We start from the raw sequence: 21,859 nt of genomic DNA, 5'->3' as shown, positions 1-21,859 counted from the left end.
ATTAAAAGAAAAATCAGCTTATTAAAATTCCCATTAGGCTGCCCTTTCAGACAGATAGTGGTAAAAATATTTAAGTTTCTGCATTATTTCCTATAACAATTATAACAACATTTTAGCTAGGGAAGCTAAGGGCTTCATATACGTAAAGCATATGCTGAGGTCTTCTATTGTTATTTCTCATGATAAAATTATTTTTTAATTATTAATCAGAGTTTAGGTTTAAGGACAAATTGCAAGCTACCCTACGTGATATTCTACAAGCCAGAATTGATCAGTTTACATTTCAAAGTCAGTACTACTTAGACAAGACTTGGAAGAAAGCAACATAGTAAGTAAGAAAGAAAGCCCAGTTATACTAATGGCATCACACCAGTCAGAGCAGGATCACTGTCAAATGACTTGTTATTAATCTGAGGAAGAGTTTCCATTAAAAAAGGAAAATTAAAGCTCACTAAAGAGACAAAATTGTATAAAATATGGATAGAAAAACTCCAAAAAAATTGGACCAAACTGTAAAAGTTTGAATAGCATTAGAAGCACATCATAGATGAGGTTATGATAATGTCTTGGCACTTTGGTGTTAAAGAATTTTAAAGAGAAAAAGGAAAGACATAAAGGAGCATAAATTGTCAAACAAGATAGAAGAACAAAGGACAAGGAGACAAGTTTTACCCTCTTGACTATGAAAAATATGTATCAAAGGGAAAAAAAATAGTGATGCACAGCACAAGTGAAAGGAAGGTCTATGATTCAGCATAAAGATAAAAGAAGCATCTGCTATTTGGAATAGATAAACACAAGTCCCTGAAATGAGCTCAGGTGCACCACTGAAAGAAAAAGCTTTAAAAGGGGAATCTTAAGTGTGGTCAACTAGAAACCTGAAATTCATGGTCTCACAAACCTGGCCAGATACAGCTGTCTGAACTGAAGCAATATTGGAAAGAACAGCAGGGTCTTTGATGAAAGCCAGGTGAAACTTCAGCACAGTTTAAAGACATCCTTTATTGAAATATTTAAATTTGAGCAAAATAAATGGTCATTATTGACAGCAAAGGTCTAGGCAATACGATCAGTGAAATCCAGAGAATCAGCCGGCTTTCAATCCACCTCAGTGCTTCTTCCTCTTCATGTATTTAGTAGATTCTCTCAAAGGATCTCATTGAAGATGGGGTCAAAAAGTTGCCGGAAGTCAAGGCAGACAACACCTGCATGTGCCTGGAATTGGTTTAAAGGATGAGCTCTCCTTCCAAGGGATGGAGGTGAAGCTGACAAGTCGGCTGTTCCCTTCTTACCCTCTTGAAGACAGCTGTGACATTTACTTTTCTTCAGTCTTCTGGCACTTCTTCCAGTCACCACGGTCATCAAAGATTATCAAGAGTGGCCTTGTCCTGACAGCAGCCAACTCCCTAAGCACTCATGAGTGCCTCCCAGCAGAGCCCATGGACCTGCAAATTTCCATCTCCTACCAAGGGTAGGTACTCCTTCTTCCAGCCTACCTCTGGTCTTCATGGCTTAGGGCTCTCAAAGGCTGATCTTTCTAGCAAAAAACAACCTGAAGAAGTGTCATGGCATTCAACATCTCAGCTTTTTCCAGGTCCTGTATCACAAAGGCTCCTGCCCTATTCAGCCTTACTTTTGCCATTTATGCACTTACAGAAGCTCGTTTCTTATGAAATCCCTCATCAGATTCAGTTCCAGTTCTGCTTTGACTTTCACTGAGTAAGGCTCTGCATGCTCAAGCAGTATCTCTACATTCCTTCCAAGTTACAAATCACAAAGAGGTGGATGATATATTATAGTTAGGACTCCAAAAACATAAATCCCCGTAACAATTTTTTACATCCTCCCTCCCTCTTCTCTCAAAAAAAGATCTTTCTATGTCCAAGGATGGCAACTGTATTTGTTTCTCCTTTTTCCACATAGAATTTGAGAGGAAGACCAAATTCTGAAATATGTAAATTAAAAATAAATCTTCAAAAAACATAATGGATGCAAAACATGCATCATTAGATTTTTGTTTTCTTAAGCAAACTGATACCATGGAATTTTTGTCATATGTTGGAGTAAATGTCTCCTAAGCAACTTCTTAAAGTAAATCTTAAACATTAACAAGGTTGGCAGTTATTTTACACACTATTTTTATACTAGCATAGCACTCCACTGTATTTTTGCCTTTGTTTTACTACACTACAGTGCAATATAAAGGATGATCAACTGAGGCTAGTATAATTCCCTCTTTAAAGATCTTCGACAACATGAAATATTGAAACTATCATCTTTTATAACTATACATTAGTTTAAAAAAAAAAAAAAAAAAAGCTAATAGAAACATTTTACCTAACACAGAATATCATTCAGCCCTTCAAAACATGTACAAACATGGCTTGTCTTTCATAGCCCTACCATCACTGCTGAAACACACCACCCACTGCCTCACTGTGGTCACATCCACTGTCCACCATAAACATCCAACAAATGTTGATTAATGTCAGTGGGTGCCATTTTTTCTTTGTGGAGGAATTCAATTCCACTCCTTTGCTTCAGATGCTCTTCCATGTCAGGTGCCATTCTGCCACACTACCCCTCTGCTGCCATCTGTTGACAACAAAGTGTAAAGGAACGTTGGCAGGAAGGTTCAACATCTACTGCCATTACCATCAACACCCACCTCTGTCATCACAGGCAAATATCATAAATTAGGAGGACCTAATGGAGCAGTCCTCGTTCAATGAATATTTTGTAGAAAACTGCTCAGAAATAAAGCACGACAGAGGCGATATGATAGACATTCATTATGATTCAAATGAGGACTTCATTAAAGACAGCTTCATGACCATTTTTAAGACAGTCCAAGAATGTGTTGTCACTAAAACAAGCTGTCTTGTCCGCCTTTCTTTTTTGCTCATGAATTCAGGAAACCTCTCATGCTACATGACTGTCTCACCATATGACTGCAAAACTGCTAATGCTGATTGCCAGGAAAAGGTCAAAAATATTTTTCAGCAGAAGAAAAGCAGCAGACTGAGCTGAATTTTCAGGAAAATGTCATTGTTTGTCAAAATGCAAGCCAAAAAATAGGTAAGAAGATTCTTATTTGAAACTACAATTTATTTCCATTTTTATTCCAGTTTGCTTTTCATTGTAAGTGCAAGCCTTAAGTGTATTGATTTTTCCTGCCAAATTTAGCTCATTTCTCAGTTTAGGTCAGCTGACTGGAGTTCTCCTTTCTCTGCAATGACTTCTCCAGTGCTCGCATATGTAACTTAGTGATGACAGGGGTCAGCAGATGGCACTATTACACATTTTTTAATACTAGGCTTTCTTCTGGCAAATTTTTAATTTAATAGAAACATAGAAACCTTTTTTGATTTGCTGTGTGTATATGAAACATGCACACAAAGGAAAGGATCAATTTCAGATGAAAACTCAAGCACTCTACTGATTTTCAGGTTGCAATTTCAGAAACAAATACAACCTGTATAACATCTAATAATTAGCTGTTTCAAGGTTACTGATTGTGGAACACAAATTATGCCTGACATACACCTAAACTCATACCATCCTTTCTCTCTAATAAGAAACAGATATGAAATCCCCAAATAATTATCACTGCAACAAAGCAAGTTATAAATCAAACTTCAGAAATCCTCTATAAAGACAATTATCTAGCAGACTCTTGAACTTGTATTAGAGAATGAAGACAAAATGAAAAATAAAGTTTACTTACATTGTCTTGAAGCCATCAAACGCATCCTTTCCTTTCTATAAGCTAATAGATTAATTACCACATCACTGTTTACATGAGAATGATTTCAGCTTTTCCTCTAGACTATCTTCAGAAAGTCACTCTGACCGAAAATAGTAAAACTTACCCTGAGAAAGATTTCTAATCTCCAAACAAAGAAAGAGTAAAGGTTGAATTAACACAAAGTGAAAGTTTTGTCTTATTTTTGAAGGTCAGCACTTACGTTGCCTTTCACACATGCACAGTTTTCTGGAAGTTTACTTAGTTAAAACGTTACCTACATGTATAATCATACAAGTATGATGATGGTATTTTTTTCTCATACTTGTTTACTGTATGCATCCTGACCTCGAAATTTTGGCCTATTTAACCACTCAGAATTAATTCAGCTTCTCCATGCCACTAGTCTTCTGCAAGATGCACGTAAATTTCCATTAAAAAAAAAGAGTGTACTTTAATTCAATATGAAGTAAACAGGGATATAAAAAGCATTGTCACGATGTTTATGCAGCATTTTTTCCTGTAGCAAAGAAATAAATCAAACAAGGTTCTTGCAGAAAACAGAGCACTCCAAACCTCATCGGATCACATCCTTATTCTCAGAGCCCTTCATTCCTTCAACTAGTCTCATGCCTGTTCAGTCTTCCATAGTCCCTTTGACATTATACGGGGTAATCATCTCTCCTCTCCTGTTAGATGATACTTGAAGGGAATTCAAGGTGGCAAAATGGATTAAGTGTCTGCTGCACAGCTTGCGTCAATTCCAGAAACAATCAGAAAATGGAGGTGGTTGGAATGATGATGCTTTGGCAGAGAACAGCAGAGATTTCACGATAATAGCGATGTTAAAGCTGATGATAGTGAATATATACAAGAAGATGTATGACTGCTGACCGGTGACTGTGACAAACTGCTGGAATATGCAGCAACCTACACTTCACTGGGCTGATTGCTAACCTCCATTCCCTATCCTCAAGTTTTCATTCCTGCTCTGATTTCTAAAGAGGAACTTGAAGAAGTAGGACAGAAACTCATTCCAGGCAACTTATCTTGTCAGGTTTAGCAACGCAGTCTCCCTCTTCTCCAGCTAGTGGTTCATACTAGAGCAGTAAAAAAGTATCTGAAAGTAAATGAACAGAACACCAAGTCCATGCAGAAGGTGCTCTTCTGTTCACACTTCACTTAAACGCTAATGACCGCAACAGTTAAATCTGCCTTGTTTGGAAAAGAGAGTCATGTCAGACAATTACATTCACAAATTTGCACATCAGGAACAGTTACTCATTTTAACATGGCTGACCACAGCTACAGTAAGGTCAGTAAATTCAGATGATGTTTTGAAGCCCGTTGAATAGTCTAATACATTCAGTAATGCATTAACCTGAAATGTAATTACCATTTAAATATAAACGAGGCTTTTCAGTTCTCACTTGAGGTGAAAGCTAATATTCAGAGCTGACAATATCAAAATAGTAACTTTCAACTTCCTAACTCATTTTAATCACCTCCTTTCATTTGTACACTACAATATGATAGTTTTCTTCAAAACTCAATAATGTTTGCAAGACTTGCACAGACACGTAAAATATTTTGGATACTAGGAACTGAAACGATTGGAACTATCCATTACACAACGTATTTCAAGTACATATTATACTGAAGCACAGATGAAAGTAGAATAAAATTTTATATAGAAGGCAACGTGTCCATAAATGATGCGAAAGGCAAAACTCTATATTTCACATTTGAATTTAAAAAAAAATTTCAATCTCAAACATCTCCTTAAACAATGCATACTGTTTTCACTTCTTTGCTAGTATTCTAGTACTAAAAATTTCCAATAGTCTAGAAATAAGAAAGATGTCATTAACAAAAAAAATTGGATCAGACTTTGAACAATTTAACATTCAAAGCTTGGTTTTATTTCATTTCCCAACAACTACAGGATGGTGCTGGCCAGTTCTCCTTTTACTTACTACTTTTTTGAGTTTTTTGATAGTGCTTTCCAAGAGTGATTTAAACCTTTCATTAATATTTCCTACTTCAATGGAATAAACTAACAGTACTCTCCTTTAGTTAAAATTTCTACTTTCAGTTCTAAACTCCTGAAAAAATGTGCTTTAAAACAAAAGTCTCCTCCAATTACTTGGAGTAGTCTTGCCATTTTTAATTTGGATGAAAAAAGGAGATGTAAGTGAGCTATTAAAACATTCAGGAGTTAACTGAATTTCAGAAACAAAATAAATAAATTTATTTATTTCACTTCCTCTTGGATTGATTAGAAATTTCATAGTCATTTGCTTTTCCTCATGTTTCCAATCTAAGTAATCTAAGAACTTAAATTTATGCCTTCAATCAGCTATCATAGTTGAACTCCAAAATAAAGTTACAGAAGGGAGAGGACAGTCCATAAAAGGTAGTCTCACTGCCACTTTTAACTGCTCATCATGTCTATCTTGGTCATCGTGAGAAGACACTTTCCAACTTCAATGAAATGTATCTAGAATCATTATTTCTCTATAGAGCCTTTCTAAAATTTAGCATCCACTTGAAGATTTTGTGACTTGATAAAAACTATCACCTTTAGCTAATAACTATAATTTCTAGCTAATTAAATAACCCAATTAAAATGCAAATGTAAGAAAAGCCTCAGATAAGAGAAAACATGCCATCTCAGAGCACAAGACAGCATGAAAACATTCTGTTTCCTATATTTGCATTTTTAATTCTTTTCATTTTATTATGAACTTATATTAAATAGATTTTCAGAAGTAGATCTAATACAAATCCCAAAGTGAGATGCTTACTGGCATAAAACATGAAAGAAAAGGCCATTTTTTGAGAATCAAAAGAAACAAAAGCTCAAAATGATTGAAAGAATGATTTAAAATCATTCCAAACCAGTCCAAGTATGATTTAAAATCACATTTTTTTCTATTTGCTCTTCTGTGATTTTATTTCCAATATTTTGCCTTAGGTAAGGATTTTAATTTCCTAAAGGAGCCTCTCATACTTTTTAAATTTTTCTTAATAAGGGAAATTTGGCAAGTATAGACCATACTGCTCTGTAGGAAATTATCATTTTTAACACATAACTGTTTGCTCTGTGAGCAAGCATTATTTCCTCATTCAGATGCATTTCAGGATAAGATGGATTGTTTTTCCTGTCCAACGTCAATGGTTGGTGATAGCATTTCTAAATGCAAAGTCAACAGAAAGGTCCTAAGTTTCCTTTTGGGAGCAGGAGACAGCATGAAGTCAAGTGGCACAAACTGCTGATTCAGAAAGCACTCAGTTAAGCTTCCCTTTATTACTCAGATCCTGCCAGTTTAGAACAAAAATAATCTCAGATATCAAGGTATAACTGATTGTTGAGTCATTTCTCTAAAAAAAAACACTACAAAAACACTATCTCTAATGTACTGTGTACATTAGATTAGATGATTAGCACAGTTTATCTATCCCTCTACACAGTGCAGATCTGTGCTAGATTGAAACAGGTGAATTTATATAGTTGGTACTTATTCCTGGAAAAAAAAAAAAAAGAAAAAAGAAAAAAAGGTTTTGTTTTTGTTTTTTTACATTCAAGCTTCTCTCTTGCAAGCCTTGCACAGAGCCTCAGTACCCTTCCAGGTCTTTTTTCTCTCTCCCGAGACACCTACCATTTGTTCTTTCAGGAAGAAAGGGGACAGCAGACAGAAGAAGTTTATGCTTCCTTCCAACAACACAACCCTGTTTCCGAGAAGACCTACAAATGCTGTACTCTGAAGGATCCATTATCGAGACTTCCAGCAGAGTAAGATTCTCTCCCTATAAAGCATCGCTGTAATTGCTCAAGTGACAGAAAAATCCACTGCCACACACTGTAATAGAATTTTCTGTTACCCTTCCTTAGTATTTGTTGCAACAACAGGATCTTTTCCATTGTTGAAAATTAACTGATTCTATTTATGTGTTTTGAAAACACTTTGTTTTATCACAATGGTTAAAAGAAGGCGCTCCCATGAACTCAGACCACCAAAAGAGTGAGCACAATGGAGAAATTACTCCTGCTTTTAGAGAGCCTGGCCTTTCATTTCAGCAAGAAGACCAGAGAGAATGTCACAGATCTGAAACTCAGTCATGACTAAAACAAGAAAAGTTGTCTAAGTCATACATCCAAGTCACTGAGCTCAATTCCTTAAATCTTTGAGAAAATTATTCAAATACTTTTTTTTTTTTTTTTAAGTAATCAGTTATTAAAACCAAATGTATTTAAAATTATAGTTGAAACAATCACACATAAGAACCTTGACAAAGAGCTTACAGCAGCCTCTATTTATAGTGACAGGCCCCATTTCAAAAAGATAATTTCCTCAATGAATTTGTTTTTTTCCAACCTAAGTCAGACAAAGCTAGTACTCTTCTGTCTAGAAAAGGGCTGTGATTACATACAACCAGCTCAACTTGGACATTCCTGGCTCTTCTGGAAGCCCTCCAGCTACCTCACACAAGGTTTCTGTTTCAACTTGTTTCCACAGTATATCCCACCGCTGCTCTGAGAACAGATCCACCAGAAACCTGTCTGCTTTTGAGGTCTTCCTGGCAGGATATCTTCAGTTGAGAGTGATTCCCAAGCTGGAGAACATCCAAGTTATCCTATGCAACACTGTAGGCTGTTGCAGACATAGTTTCTGTGGACTGCCTGCAGTACTGTGGAAAATAACCTTTGATACGCATTGCCAAAACTAATTCCAGAAGTAGTATTAAGTCAAATAACAGGAGACATAAATATTTAAGATAACAAACAAGAATAGACTTTTCAAGCATGATTACTTTCAAAAAGCTGCCAGTTCTCTTTCTACCATGAGTGAAGGATTTAGCTTTTGCAAATAATGTCATTAGTGAAACAGACCATTCTCTCTGATAGTTCTCAATTAAACACCATGACAGAAGGAATGACTTTTAAAGCACCCTTTGACATTGTCTGTTTTAGGAAGAATTTGATTAAGAAAAGATGCATTGTAGCACTGAAGATCTCTAGGATAACAGGGGTCTAGACATAATACCAGATCATTATTAAAACAAAAATACTGGAACAACTATTGAAATAAGCTGGAAATTCCATGGAGGAGAAATCTGCTAGTAAGTACATACTACTTCTGTATACAAAATAGGGATTAACCTATTTTCTCCATGTACCATCTGGATGCTCAGCGAATGAAAAAAGTCTCTTCTCACCTGCTACAGAATTTAGGTACTTAATCATACTGTGTTCAGAACTGCATTAGGCATGCTGAGCTCCATACACCATTGCATTTAAACTCAGCTCTTCTGCACTTGTTATATCCCAGTAAACTAACTTCAATCCCCTGCTTTGCTGAAGAGCTGAACATCACAAGAGTCAAAACCTTCTAAAATACACTCATATTATGTACAAAGAAATGCAGAAAGAAGAGATCAAGAGATGGACTACGTAGCTTACAGCAGTTTCTGTTTTATTGTGGCTTTTGTTTTTGTTTGATTGTTTTGCTTATGTTCAATTTTTAGCTAACACAGAACTTCATAAGGCAAACAGCCTAAATCAAGATGCACATTTCAAGAAACTGTGAAGTCTTACAACAGCTTCAAAAATAATCACCCAAGAATTCTGCTTGATTTGCAGAATAATTTATGTTGATCTGTAAGTGCCAGCACAGAATTTATAAGTACTCTTTCTACTTTAGCAGAAGCACTGCCACACATACACAAACAATTTTGGGCAACAAAGCAAACAGGTTTTGGGCACCACAGGATAAAAATGACATAAAATTATTAGAGTGCCCAAAGGAGGGCTACAAAGATGGGGAAGGATCTGGAGGGGAAAATGAATGAGGAACAGCTGAGGCCCCCATGTTTGTTCAGCCCAGAGCAGAGCAGGCTCACAGCAGGGAGGCCTCATGGCAGCCTCAGCTCCTTGCAGGGAGTGGGGCGGGAGCACTGAGCTCTGCTCTCTGGGGACAGCAATAGGACCCAAGGGATGCATGGAGCTGCATTGGCGACGGTCAGGTTAGATACCTGGAAAAGGTTCTTCAACAGACGGTGGTTGGGCACTCCACAGGCTGCTCAGGGCAGTGGTCGTGGTCCCAAGCTGCCAGAGCTCAAGGAATATTTGGACAATGCTCTCAGACATACAGTCTGATTTTTTTGGTGGTGTTGTGCAGAGCCAGGAATTAACAACCCTGATGGGTTCCTTACAATTTGGGATATTCTATGATTCTACAAAATAAATAATTTTTTATTTTATTTTATTTTTTTTTTTTTTAAAAAAAAAGCCCAAGCAATTCTTTTGTGGCTGTATTTTTTTCTCCTCTTACATATAGAAGGCAGCAACTCCCTCCTTCAAAAGGAAAAGTTACCACGGATGAGCTTCATCATTAATGAAGAAGAGCTGATATCCATAAAAGACATCGCAGCACTTACCTCTGCTAATATTTCTGAGGCAGACTAATGCAACTGCTATAGCAAAGCAGAATCTTCTCTGCTAATCATAATGATCATAAAGATACTCTTTCAAACTTTCCTGATCTTTAAATACGTTATTCAGGTGACAAGCACCTTGCACAATCTTGCGAGCATTTGGACTGAAATAATCTACTCTAGCAAAAGCCTGTCACAGTTGCCAAGTTTATGAAGTATGGAGCTGCTATCAGATAAGGAATCACCACCAGATTAAAACTGTTCTAAACTCTTGTGTTTACAAGACTGCTGCTGTGCTTACTACCTATGCTATGACAGATTTTAATGAACACTACTACTAAGCAGTAAAAAGAAATTCTACCTTAACTTCATATCTTCAGTAACTATAGCACAACAACTTAAAAATTATTAAATCTTTTAACAAGCTAGCTATCCATTAAGGCAGATAAAATGTCTAGCTATTACAAATCAATTTACCTCAAAGCTTGCCATAATACTCAAACGCCAGAGCTGAAGTGGCTGTTCAGGTATCCATAAATTTGGAGTGTGACCCCTGGGAGATACAGATGAACTTGATCATAATATTGGAAGTTTTATATCAATGGCATCTTTACCTAACCACTGCTAATAAAGCATATTATCTGTACTTTTCTTAATCAGGATCACTTATCTGCTGTTATTGTTGTAAATTGTAAATATTGTTATCTAACAATATTTAAAGAAAGTAAGATGTACACATGACCTATGTACACATGACCATAGAAAACTACCAGAACATCAACTACACGTTGAATTATTATTCTTGATCTAAACATTTCAAATTATTTTCATAAAGTAAAAGTAAAGATGATAACAATCCACTCCACATTCACTTATGATGAAATTTTCTAAGTTGAATTTACAGTAATGAATGACAAGAGTCCCAAAAGAAACAAACCACAACTTCAAGTACTAAGCAACACTGTTATATTTCACCTCTATTTCATTTCTAGAAGCCAAGATATTCTCAGAAAACAGACAAGTTCATCATTCCAGAACTAACTGGTACGTTAGAACTGCACATTACATTTTTATTAATATTAAATACACACTATTTGTGTAGTATTTTCAAATATTAAGGGTCCTAACTCGGCTTCATCTAATGTGCGTTTAAGAAACCACACCACTCAAGTACACTAAAATTGTAAATAATAATAATAATAATAATAATAATAATAATAATCAGGTCATAAAAAGCAAAGACACCCCCTATTTATACTCAATTTTTTATAGACCTCTCAGTTGCTGAAGAGATCACTGACCCTCTGGGATATGCCTGTTCTGGGACAAATAGCCCATAAACTGCAGCCCCTCAGAGGTGTTGTGTCTCCAGACAGGTTACCCATGGGAATGAATCCCCTCAGCAGCATACAGAGTTGAGGAAAAACAGTTTATATATATACTTTACTATATACTTTATATATATAGTGTATATATATATATATTATATAGTGTGTGTATATATATTATATACTTAAAGACTAGAAATGGTTTCATAACAAGTACGATTCAAAGACATTCCAAGTTGTACATGATTAGTCACACATACTTCATGAAACACATGCTTCAAGACTTGGTGAAAAAGAGCAAAAAGGCATCTTTATTCAGTTGTACAGTGTAGCTTGAATGTTTCAGTCAGAAGAAAAGTAAAAGCCTGTAAAAAGCTTTTAAGTAAACTTCACTAAACAAATATGATAATCATGATAATCAAGTCAAATTAGCTGCTTTCAGAAATGATCAGTGAGTACAAAGACATCTGCTTCAAAGTAAAATCTGGAAAAGCTGTACAGATGCATGAACTGGTGGAAATACTTCATACTTCTTAAATTCTATACTCTTCTTTTTGGAAAAAAAAAAAAAAAAAAGTTTTGATTAATCATTGCCTTGAGATTTAAATCATTTTTATTCAGGTTCTGTAAAAGCTAGATATCCATGCTTTCAAAACTCAAATTCCTCAACGCAAACATGATTTCTCTATGCTTGGAAACTCACTGTTCACTTTCAACACTGGGGGCAACAGAACTGTTACATATAAATGAAATGTGGTTCAGATAAACCTCAACAAACCTCTGGATCAACTAGTTAAAAACCGTAAGCCAGTATAAATATGTAATTGATAAATAAAAAAAGATTCTCAAATAATTTGTGGCATTTTGGTATAAATAAAACGATCTCCAAAACTAACCTTTTACTAATTGTCTACTTGCCAATTTACTGTATTCGTTTTTGTTTGTTTGTTTCTTCTTTTACAAGAACCGCAGTTAACATGGAAGTTTGGCCCTCAGAAGGAAGAAAGGGTTCTGAATGAGTTTCCAATCCACTGCCATGGTGAAGACTGCAACGGTTGAAAATACAAAAATTCAGTCTGAATGTCAGTATTATTCCTAGTGCCTCTTTGCGACACAGAACTCGTATGAGCATCTGCTAGTAACTTACATCCTGACAATTAATTAAGCGGATGAACTTGCTTTTGTCTTGCTAGAAACACAGTACAGAAGCATGTCAGGGCACTCTTTCCAAAGCCTAACAGACAAAAATCAGAAGCACGTTGTATATGAACTTCCACTTCGCATACTGCTTCCTCACACAGTATTACAGTCAACACATAGCATTTATCTGAAGAATCTCAGGGATTTCCTTCTTCTTTAAAATAACATACATGGTTAGATGTGACGATCTTAATGGTCTTTGCCAACCTTAATGATTCTATGATTCCGCAAAAGTTTTTTCCCTTACTTTATTGCTGACCTTTCTACAAGACTCAGTTCAAGCTCAATAAATGTAATCACAACCAGGGATCAGCAACAATCTTCCCAATTTTCACACTGAGGCATGCCTCTGATTTGATCTTATTTAAAAGCCAAGCTGTTTCTTAGCAAGCCCAAAACAACCCTAACATCACAGATTTGTCTCCTTGGAAAGTAAATGAGCCATGGCACAGAACAACTGTCTCCTTTGGTTCAGGAACAACTACAGCTAAGTTCTTCTTACACAGTTCCCCATTCAAGGTCAATAACGTGTCACTAATCAGTTTGGATATCCTGCTCTGATTTGAATTTGAGAAGAGGGGGAATATTATTTAGAAATAGGCTGGTTCACCTAACTAAATAGGCCTTTAAGTAAAGCTTCAAATCTTATCTCCTACTCTAGAGTGAACTTAGAGGAAAATCTGCATCATTGTGGCTCCTCTCCAATTTCTTACATCTGATGCAAGAAGCTCAGGAAGCAAAGAGCTGCTGTGCCATGATGACGCAGTAGGCGTAGATGAAGGGCAGGCTGCATTAGGAAAACAGGATTAGCACTTTAATAGGAAAGCAAGCAAACATGTCACATCTACATACAGCCATATGACCAATGGCATACTGGATGCAAACTCAGGTCGCTACCAGTAGGACTACAGGAAAACCTTATTTTAATATCACCACCATAGCAAAGGAGACACCAAAAATAGTATTTCTACTTTCTCTCTCACCTCCCTCTCCCACAGGAATTTAATTAGAGTTTTAATTAGAACCTCAGGCCAGAATAAAGAGTTTTCCTACTGAAAAATTTCCTAAGAACAGCTGTACTAGGTCAGAGAAAAAAAAAAAATCCAGAAAAATATCTGGTTATAAACAACAATCTTTTAAAGATATCGTGCAAAGAATGTAAGAGTAAGGTAAGCATAATCTTCACTTGCCCTAGTTTTCTCCCATACAAACTTCAGTATTTGTTCACAGACTTCTTGAGCAAGTGGGGATATATTTATTATATAATAGCTTATGCTACAAATGACATAACAAGTTGTGAAACAACTACACACTAGAAAGAAGCATCTTTTTTTGTTTTGATTGTTCTCTGCTTGAAAGGCATTATGGTACCTCCCACTTACAAACAACAGCAAACCTGTTCAACTCTCCATGCCATTATTTCAAGCTGAACTTGAACTCGCCATTCTATTTTTTATTCAAATTCTTTTCATAATGATTCTGATTCCTAAAACTTCCTTTTCTTTGATCAACAACTGAGCTAGCATTTTTCACCAATCTATTTTAATTACAGAGTTTCATTCTCTTGAGTAGAAAGAATCAACCAAAAGACCATAGGTTCATAAGTAAAATAAGGATTACTCCCCCTATATGCAGTTACATTGAACAGAACTGCCATTTGGACTTTTTTAATTATCCTGAATTGCCCCGTAGCGTCTGCAAACCTTGACACCTCATTATTCATTCTTTTTCTAAATGATTATGAATATATTAAGAGCAAAAGCCTCAGCTCAGATCCTTATGGGATTCCTTTCGTGACCTCCCTTCAATACAAAAATGGAACATTTATTTTTGTCCTTTTCACTGCACATTTTAATCAGTTTTTACATGTGTAAGGATCTCTTCTCCTATACGCAAGTTCAACTTCTTTTAGGAGCCTTTGGTGAAAAATTTTGCCAAATATCTTGCATAGTATCAACTGTTCATATGCTAGTTTCCTTTCAGAAAATACTGAGAACTCTGTGAGATCTGACCATACCCATCAAAAAACATAGTGACATGTTCTCCCATGCTCAACAGTTCTATTCTTTACTGTGATTTCTACCTGTATCAGTACCATATACCAGTTGTGCTGACTTGCGTCTTTCTGATCTCCTCCAATATAATGACTGCCCTCAACAATTCTACTTATCCCTGCTTGAATTCCTTAAACACTGGATGGAGCTCACCTGAGCTTGGTCATAAGTTGATTTCCACAGCAGATATAAGATCTCCTGCTAGGCTCAGCAGAGTGGGATCAAATGGCAAAACAGCCAAACACAAAAGAAGTGAAGGTCCTGTGCTGCACGATGCACTGCTGAGTCACACAGCAGGAACAGATTCTGCCAGTGCCAGCAGATTCAGTCCCACTGACTACAGGTACCGAGCACAACATAACAACTTTTGATGGTCTGCTCCTCACTTCACAGTAATGCTGTACATCTCAGATTTGGGAGAAACAAAGACCTCAAGTTTAAGGTCAAGAAATTCCTTTATTTGATTATTTTGAAGGTAGTGGTTCAAATTAGGGGCTCTGCTTCAATTCACTTTCTCCCATCAAGGGAGAAAATGAACACATATTTGTCATGTTGCTTGGGGGATGCTGGAAGGCATATATATGCTCTGCACCAAGCATGGCTCAGGAAGAGAGTAGGGATGTGTAAGAAAAGACTACCTCAAAAAAAAAACTAACAAAAAGACGACTACAGCCAAAAACCAGACATGGAATCAGGTCCAAATGTTTACAACCTTATATCCCAAAAATTTGAATTTCTTTCATACTGGAACACACTGTAGGACATGCCCTACTTTTTTAGCAATACAAGAACAAATGCATTTTCCCTATAATGAAACCACACATTTTCCTCACAAAAACTAGAAGTATTCCAGGTTAGTACACAGGTCAATATGAGTATTAAGAAATAAAATAAAATCTTTATGTTCCCTCCTTCTCCTTTACCCTAAAGATACTCATTAAGTAACAGATGTTGCACTCATTTATCAGCAAGTGGAAACAGTAGACAATCAAGATTTTATCTGTCACAGGCTACCATACAGAAGGACGTTACAGGCTTCATTTGGAGCACTTCCAGCAATACTGAAACACCATACTGTTGTTGAAGAATTACCAAATCAAAGTGTCAAGGTAGTTACATCTGTTTGGTTTATACAGCATTTCTAAGTTTGGGTTTTTTTTTTGACCTATGACTCTAAAAAAAACTTCTTTAGAGCAAGCATCTTATACCCAAACCAGAAGTAAGTCTGTTGCCACACTTTAAATCACTTTCTCTAGTCTTACTTGATCTATGATAACTCTATCTGTTCACACTACAGTGAACAAAAAGTTAACAAGGAAACAATTGAAAGTCCATCTCCCTGGACAGCAAAATTCTGACTGTGTACCTTAAAACATGACTAACTACATGGGCATAGTGAAATATAAAGATTTTCTCTTCAGACATTTTAACAGCCATAGCATTGAGTACTTGAACACAGCTGGTTTACTATGCATAATTTATGTAATGTTATTAACTGTAAAAATTTCAACACTCATGAACATATGAATCATTTACCTTCCTAACATTAATTCTTTTATGTCAGCGCTTTTCACTGCTAGTCCAATAAGACAATACGTACCTCTAACACCAATACCCAGGATGACCCTGTCACATCACAAAACAGGTAAACTAAGTCTTAAACCTAGAACTGGGAGAGCTTGTTAAGTGAACACACCGGAGTATTTCAGCTTTGTAGCATTACAATAACAACATGAATACATACTTCATCTCAGAAGAATGCTTAAGTATAATTGTGAGGTTTTGAAGCATACTTGGATAACAAGAGTCTGTGAAACAAATGTAATTCACCTCTTCTTTATCTTTTTTTTAATTCAGGGGGCTAACGATGTTCCATCTCTTATCTGCATTAGAGTAAAGCTACATGAGTAACGCAAAACTACTTTGGCACAATTCCTCAGCACTGCTTTGATTTATTTCTAATTTTTACGCTACTTATACCTGCTTTGTTTTCTTGGAAAAAATAATCAAACAATCCTTATTTACTCAAATTTTTATTGCTACATTTATTACTTAACTTTGGTAACTGATTAAAAAAATAAGGTACAATAAAAATGAAAATGAATGACAGCAAAATGAGCAAAAAAAAAAATAAAGGGGGCACAGACAAAATGGTACCCTTTCTGAGGGAAATCATAAAAGTAAATAATCCACACAACCTCCATCTATATAATCTATATGTTGATCACATTTCTAATAGGAAATCTTTACTACTTCACTCAGTAAACTAAAATCTTTGTTCAAACACATTACTTCCAAATAAACATCATTTCACATTTAATTTTCACTCATTCGTGTCCAGAATAGAAGCCAAATGTTTTTTTTGGCTGCCTTATCTTCAGAAGATAAATTTAAAAATTTATCTTCATTTGTGATCAATCTTTTGTTTAAAAACCCATCATGGAGTCAGAATCTGGACACTGTGAAGACTTTTTGTCATTCTCTATAACAATGGAAACAGTTTTTGTTGATACTTCTAGAATGTACCAAGAACAGCCATCTTCCCCTGCAAATTAAGTTAATATTTTAACTTGCACTGTACTCAAGATTTTACCTAAGCTACTGATTCATCCAAGATCTTTTTCAGCAGTTGACAGACCTACTAGTAAAATCTTTACCTTAATTTTAAAACTTACTAAGTGTGTGCATACAAGACCTTACAAAAGAGGGGTTTAATTTTGTTATTGTTGTGGTTTTTTTTATTTCTTAACATAAACAAAACCCTGAACCTCATCAGACTACAGTGGCAAGATTAGGGCACACAGCATGCTACAATGCTACGTGGTTCTATGACCAGGCAGAAAGATGGCTGATGCAGCAGGACAGAAGGACAGTGGTGTAACAAATGCAACGTCATATAATGCTACAAGCTTCTTCCTAATGCTCCACTGTTGTAAATGTGGTTGGACTATGATCCTGGGGGATTGCTCCTTAAAAGAGGCCAAAGGCAATGAACATTTTAACCTTTGCAGATCACACTTAACTATTTTCTTCCTCTATGTTAAAATATCACAGAAATAATGAGAGAAACCAAAGCCAACTCTGAAGGCCATACTAGCTTTCTGCAACGCAGGAAGCCAGATAGAACCAAAAAGGCAAAGTCCTTTTCTCTATCTAGACTTCATGAAAGGAGTTGCACTGACTCAACGGCTGGGTACAGTTCACAAGCAAAGCACGGAAGTTAACGCTACAGGCTTCTTTACTGTATATAAGAGGGAACTTCCACAATAAAAAAAACTTGAAGTAAGACATTCTGTTCATCCGTGTTAGAGGTGGTTCTTAGAATCTATTCAATAGGCAGAAATATTCTTTCATAAGAATCTTGAGAAGTCTTTTCAGAAATGGTCCAAGTCATGCATAAGTACTTTCGTTTCCTAAAATATCAGGTCAGCAACTATGACTTCTCAGTAACTGACAGAACCTGCACAAGCTATGTGGAAACAACTCATACAGCTTTTACCATTTACATTCAGCATGCCTGCCGGAGGTAAAAAAAAAAAAATAAAATAGAAAAATCAACCACCTACAATTTAAAGTAAAAACACGGTTTAGGTTGATTTTTCCCCCACTCATAGGGGATCAAGCCCCTGGCGAACACAGCTTACTTGTCAAGCACATAGGATTAGAAAAAAAATGAAGCTTACTACTTTTACAAATCTGTCAGTCTTAATCATGTGGCCTAGGGTTCTGAACATACCCAATTCATATATATTTTATTTAAATGATTTATCTGTAAAACAACATTCCATACTCTAGATGGGTCTTGCTGGACACGCATAGTTAAACTCAAGCTAATTGCTAAAAAAGGCCATTATTTGCATTTGTGAATCAGGAAATCTCATTGAAAGAAAATGAAGAGAAAAAAAACAAACATTAAAGAGACAAGAAGTATTTTTTTAATCTATGTAAATCAGCTAAAGTACAAGGAAGTATTTTATTCCTTCAACCAGGATGTTACAATGATGAATAATCAAATGATAAGAGACCATACATTCTGTCTCTTTCTCTCACAATATTCCTCCCTCAGTGCAACCTTAGGGAGGAGTTCCTATTCAGGTGAATTACAAAATTTTAAACATTAAAACTGCACTCTGAAATGATAAGGTTAACTTTTCTGCTCCACTCTATCTAATTTCTGGAGGAACGTTCGATGCTTTACTTTTCCTGCATTACAGGCAACATGAAGAATATGGAAATATTGAAATAAAGTAATGATCAACATGTAAAAGTGTAATCTTCATCTTGCAGAAATATGTACTTACTTTCAATACATTAAATACTTTCCAACTGCATAACTTACATTACACTTTACAAGATGCACTTTGAGCTATTTTTAAAGTATGTGAATACCCAAGTAGAAGCTCAATGCATGTTTCAGTTGCAACAAGTCATCTGCTCCTGTCTGAATACTGTATTTCCTTATTCTGTATCAACTTCACTTTTACCCATGTTGGGATGACAGTGGGTCTGACGTGTGAGTAGAAGGGCCAAACCAGTAAACATTCTTGGGTATATTCTGAAGGGCAGCCACTGCAGGGCTCCAGAATCACCAAGAGGATCTTCCACCTAAACACTCAGACTTGAGCCTGAGCAGTGATGCAAAACCAAGACCACTTCCTCCACTGGTACTGAAGACATGGCCACTATGGAAGGACTCACAACATGATTTCAGCTTAAACAATTCACTGACATTAAGAAAGGAAACGCAAGCAGCATGGAAAACACTTTTAACAAGTAACAGCATTCAACCTGGACTCTGCTGTCATTTATCAGATTCATATAACACAAACTGAAATTGCAAACTGCAGCCGTGAAAACTGAATGTTAAGACCAGATATTTTAATCAAAGAAGAAAACTATTAAATACAGTGTGTAACTGCACCTTCCCATTTATGTGGATCATTCTTTCATCTTAAAAAATAAAAAGAAAAAAAGAAAAATTTCTTCTCATTCAAATACTATAATTACTCTTACTCTGCATAGCTACTGTGATTGACTATTCCTCAAACTTTTCTTCTATGTTTCAAATAATACCAATTCTTTCTTTAGATGAGATGTCTCTTGAATCTTCTGCATTCCAAATCTTTTCTTTAGTCTGCCACTCAAATGCCACCTTATTTCTCATTTCTATCTTTCCTTCTTCCATCCACTTTTGCTAAGGCAGGTAGCTTTTCTTACCTAACAGTAGGCCATTCATTGGCTCACAACTTACACAATCCCCTTTTTCTCCCCAACCCTTCCATATCAGTCTCCAATCAATAGGCACATCAGAGTCTTTTAAATATTTATCACTGGAGAAGAATTATGCACATAGTTCCTGTTAGTCCTTGAACTTGCCCAAGGCAAGTCTCCAGCTTCTGATACTACAAAGCACTTTCAAAGTGCCAAGACCAACAAGCACACACCTTATGTTGTCAACAGAGCTTTATTCCAGAAAGTTAATCTACCACAGAACTAGATTGCTCATGGCATTCCCCTTTAACCAAAGCAACTGAAGCCTTAGGTAGTACAGCTGTTTCAGTAGTCAGCTGGAGACCAAAACTTTATTATCTACCTTTTCCAAAAACAATTTCATGACTGAAATTCATACACACGCCTAAAATAGCTCAAAATTTGAATATAGGACCTCCCCCGGCTATTCATTTCAAAAACTGTAACTAAATTAATTAGCTGTAAAATATGATGTACTAAGTCTCTTTTAGACCAAATATGCCTATAAACACTGAACCACCCCATATTACTTCAGGTAAAACTGAAGGGAGCCTATAAACAGGAGAGGGAATGGCTATTCACGAGAGTGGACAGTGATAGAACAAGGGGGAACGGCTTTAAACTGAGATAGGGGAGGTTTAGGTTAGATATTAGGAGGAAGCTTTTCACCCAGAGGGTGGTGACACACTGGAACAGCTTGCCCAAGGAGGCTGTGGATGCCCCATCCCTGGAGACATTCAAGGCCAGGTTGGATGTGGCTCTGGGCAGCCTGGTCTGCTGGTTGATGACCCTGCACATAGCAGGGGGTTGGAACTGGATGATCACTGTGGTCCTTTTCAACCTATGCCATTCTATGATTCTATAAAGGTAAGAAACAAAAGCATTCTCTACCTGTAAAAGATCGTTTTGATTATATTAAAGAGTGTCTATGAAGAAATAATTAGTCTTAAAAAAATGCTATTAAAAATACTATTTAACAGCATATTTGCAAAGTGTCTTTGAGCTGAAATTAGAATTTGGGAATTAAAAAGCAAAGTCACATGCCAGTGCAAGTAGGCAGAGAGAGAAATGTTGCAACACGAGATAAGTTCTGAGCTTTTAAGAGAGGCAGAATAGATACGGATTATCCCATTTACTGAAAAACAAGAGTATTTTCTTCATTGGAACTAGTTGCAAACAAACATACAAGAGAAACACACAATATAAGAAAAGAACAGATTATTTGGAAAAAAAGTCTACAATATATGATACCAGATTTTCAAGGTGTCTTTCAGGCATATATCCATTTTGAAATAGAATAGACCCTCAAAGGTCATCTAGTTGAACTCACCCGCAATGAACAGGAACATCTACTGCTAGATCAAGTTCCTCAGAGCCCCATCCAGCCTGACCTTAAATGTCTCCATATATGTGGTATCCACCACTACTCTGGAAAACCTGTTCCAGTGTCTCACCAACCCTAATGTAAAAAATCTTACCTTATATCCAGTCCAAACATTCCTTCTTTTACTTTGGATGCACTCCAATATGTCCACATTTCTCCTGTACTGAGGACTCCACATCTGGACACATCTAAGTTAATTCAGTATGCCGTTCTAATTAATGTCAGTCTCCTGATCAATTTGTTGCTAAATACTAAAATACTGAGAATATAACTGCTAGATATTTTTTAAACTTCATAGAATAACCAAGATTATTTTATAAGCTATGTTAAAATACTGTTTAATACATTAGGTTGAATATCAGTTGCCACTGAAGCCAGCTTAACACAAAACTCAGTCATCTAAACATTTTTGGTACGTGCATTATGAAAATACTTACTGAATCAATTTACAGAACTGCTA

At 36.1% G+C, this 21,859-nt stretch overlaps 1 protein-coding gene across 11 annotated transcripts in view; it reads right to left on the bottom strand.

The window, feature by feature from the left end:
• Window positions 1-21,859, bottom strand: part of NBEA (neurobeachin) — a 457,907-nt gene that overhangs the window by 410,115 nt on the left and 25,933 nt on the right. The window lies entirely within an intron of this gene.

Source organism: Tympanuchus pallidicinctus, unplaced genomic scaffold, assembly GCF_026119805.1.
Source record: "Tympanuchus pallidicinctus isolate F22 unplaced genomic scaffold, pur_lepc_1.0 scaffold11, whole genome shotgun sequence".
Lineage (NCBI taxonomy): Eukaryota > Metazoa > Chordata > Aves > Galliformes > Phasianidae > Tympanuchus > Tympanuchus pallidicinctus.
The sequence above is the reverse complement of the archived record's forward strand: the minus strand, read 5'-3'. Positions and strand labels throughout refer to the sequence as shown.